This window comes from Otolemur garnettii, unplaced genomic scaffold (genome assembly GCF_000181295.1).
Source record: "Otolemur garnettii isolate 467f Iridium unplaced genomic scaffold, OtoGar3 scaffold00082, whole genome shotgun sequence".
Taxonomy (NCBI): domain Eukaryota; kingdom Metazoa; phylum Chordata; class Mammalia; order Primates; family Galagidae; genus Otolemur; species Otolemur garnettii.
In genome coordinates this window covers 6,802,412-6,805,131 of record NW_003852477.1, presented here as the reverse complement: position 1 = coordinate 6,805,131, position 2,720 = coordinate 6,802,412, and the positions used below count along the sequence as shown (strand labels likewise).

The 2,720-nt window shown below is 44.3% G+C and overlaps 1 pseudogene; it reads left to right on the top strand.

The window, feature by feature from the left end:
- The first annotated feature begins 23 nt into the window (after positions 1-23).
- LOC111726837 lies at positions 24-115 on the top strand (annotated as a pseudogene).
- The last annotated feature ends 2,605 nt before the right edge of the window (positions 116-2,720 follow it).

The following is a 2,720-nucleotide window of genomic DNA, read 5'->3' as shown; positions in this document are numbered from 1 at the left end:
AAAAAAAAAAGAATGTCTATTTGGTGCTCCCTTTGGCAGCACATATACTAAAATTAGAACAATACAGAGAAGATTAGCATGGCCCCTGCACATTCATGAAGTGTTTCATATTTTTACATCAGGGACAACCCTAATTTAGTCCCTTCCCACAAGCAAATAGTGGGCTGTATCTGTAAAGAGGACAGCAGTACCATCATCGGGTTCTGGCTGCACAAAAGTGAGGCCCAGCGATGCCCTACTTGTGGAACCCATTACAAACTGGTGCCCTACCAGTTAGCACACTAAGCCCCTGCACGAATTTACTCAAAATGTTCTGTAAAGTTTCTTCTTTTTAATAAAGACTAGCCATAACATTGGCTCCTTCTCTCATAAAGAAAAGAATGTCTATTTGCATGCATATGTATGTATTTTTCATATAGGTCTATATAAATAGTTGTTGACTAATGAGCGTTTGAAAACCGTAGTCTAATAGACTGTAGGCAATAAATGGTGCTCAGGCAGCCTATGAATTACCAAAGGGCCTATGAGGCAAAGAGCCCCTGTCTTGGGACAGATCCCTGCTTATTTTGCAGTAGGCTGAAAGGGCCTTTCTGTTGATTTTGCTTGGCTATAGGAAATGTCCCTGCACACAATGCTGTGTGTGTCCCAAAGCTGGAGGGCCACTATGGGGAAGGCTCTGAAAAGAATCTTTATATTTCAGCTGAGCAGATGGACGAAGAATTAGAAATCAAGGTTCCTTTGGGCTCTTTCCATCCCACTGATGCCCAGAGCAGACAAGGACACCCTGGGCCCTCCAAATCTATTTCCTGAACGTTGGGCTTCTCTGCTCCCCAGATCCACTGTGGAATTGCCCATGAATAGAGAGAATTGTTGCAATGAAGGCCCTTTCCTGGTACTTGTAAAAAGTCTTTGTCTCATGATTTTTGCCCGGGAAAGCTGCCCAGGAAAGTGGCCTAGGCCACACCCGAATATTAGGACCCTGAACCTGTACTCTGTGTGTGGCCTCTGCCAGGCTGCTGGAGCCCACAGCGTCACTGGTTTCAGTTCCACACCCCAGCCCTTCGGCCATGCAAGCAGACCCAGCTGGAGGCATGTGCCACATGGCTCCTCACACACCCATGGGGGAGGGAGGCTGCCTGTTGGCCCTGGCCCAACCCCTCCCAGGGCCATCTGCTCAGAGAGCAGCGAAAGATATTCAATAGGACTGTTTAACAGGACACAATGAAGTGGAGTGCTGATTTCTGAATTGGCCCCAGTCTCTGGCTTACTCTTTTTTTTTTTTTTTTTAACAAAACACATATATGGCTTAAAATTCAAGAAGTACAAATGAACACATAGTGAAAATAAGGTATCCTTTCCATCCCTGTGCCTCAGCCAACCAGTGGCCCCTGCAAAGCCATCATGGTACAAAGTACCAGGGCAGATACCCTTTTTCTTTTTTTTTTAATCATAGAAAGTAAAAGTGCCCTGCCCTTGCTTTTTGTGCTTGACAATATTCTTGGAAATCTTTTCACATCATTTCACATACAGCTGCCTTGTTCTCATTTCTTCCTTTGGGTGCGTCATGGATTATTTAATCAGCCTCCTAGTCACAGATGTCTAGGCTGCTTCCACACTTCTGCTATTACATTTGCTGTAGCAATGGGTGACCTAGGAACAATCTCACACCTGTGCGGGCATCTCTGTGAAAGAGACACCCACATGTTAGGCATATTAGCACTGAGAACACCACTGTGCTGCTGAAATGACATGCATTTTTTTGTGAACACCAAGGAGGTCTGCCTTGGTCACCTACCATTCATAACAAGATCAACAATGACCACTCACACCAGCACCATTTTATATACTCTACACACATTACACTGTGTAATCCTCCCAGCAACTCAGGAGATAGGTTCTGTTATCTACTTCTCCATGCAGAAAAGGAAATAGGCACAGAGGAGATAAGGAACTTGCCTAAAATTCCACAGCTACGAAGTCGTAGATCTGGAATTTGTACACAGGCAGCCTGGCTCTAAGCCACATCACCTCTCATAACAAAATAGTCTAAGTGTCGATGGCCATACCACCCTGAATGCACCCAATCTTGTCTGATCTTTGAAGCTAAGCAGGATAGGAGACAAATAGTCAAAATAGTCTGAACTAGTGCTTGGGTACTAAATACTTGCAGAGTGTCTACCAATGGATGTCTGCCTGCCAAGCCTAAGTGGGGGCTGTGTCTGCTGACTCTAACATTGTATGCCTAGAAGAAGGCCAAAGTACACTGAAAGCTCCAGGAGGGCAAGGACCAGACCTGTCTTGTTCACCCTGGAACCTTGCACAGTGCTCAGTTATATGAGTGGATGAATGCCTACTGTATTGGACAATAATAATTCTGAACATAGTCAACATTTGTCAAGTACTGGCTAAGAGTCTGCCACATAATATCTCAGTTAATCCTTATAACTGCCCTCTAAGATGAATCCGATTATTACATTTTAAAAATAGAGAAACTAGGTTCAGAGAGGGTAAGTAATTGCCTAAGGGAACACAGTTAGTAAACAGAGGAGTGAGGATTTAATAACTGGACGTCTGCTCTCTGCCCTGAATGATGTCTAAGTTCCTATCTGTACTTAAGTTTGCAAATCCATGAATTTCCCATCTGGGAATTGACCTCTACTAGGTGCAAGCTGAAGATAATAGCCAAGGCCTTTGTGTGTGTGTGTGTGTGTGTGTGTGTG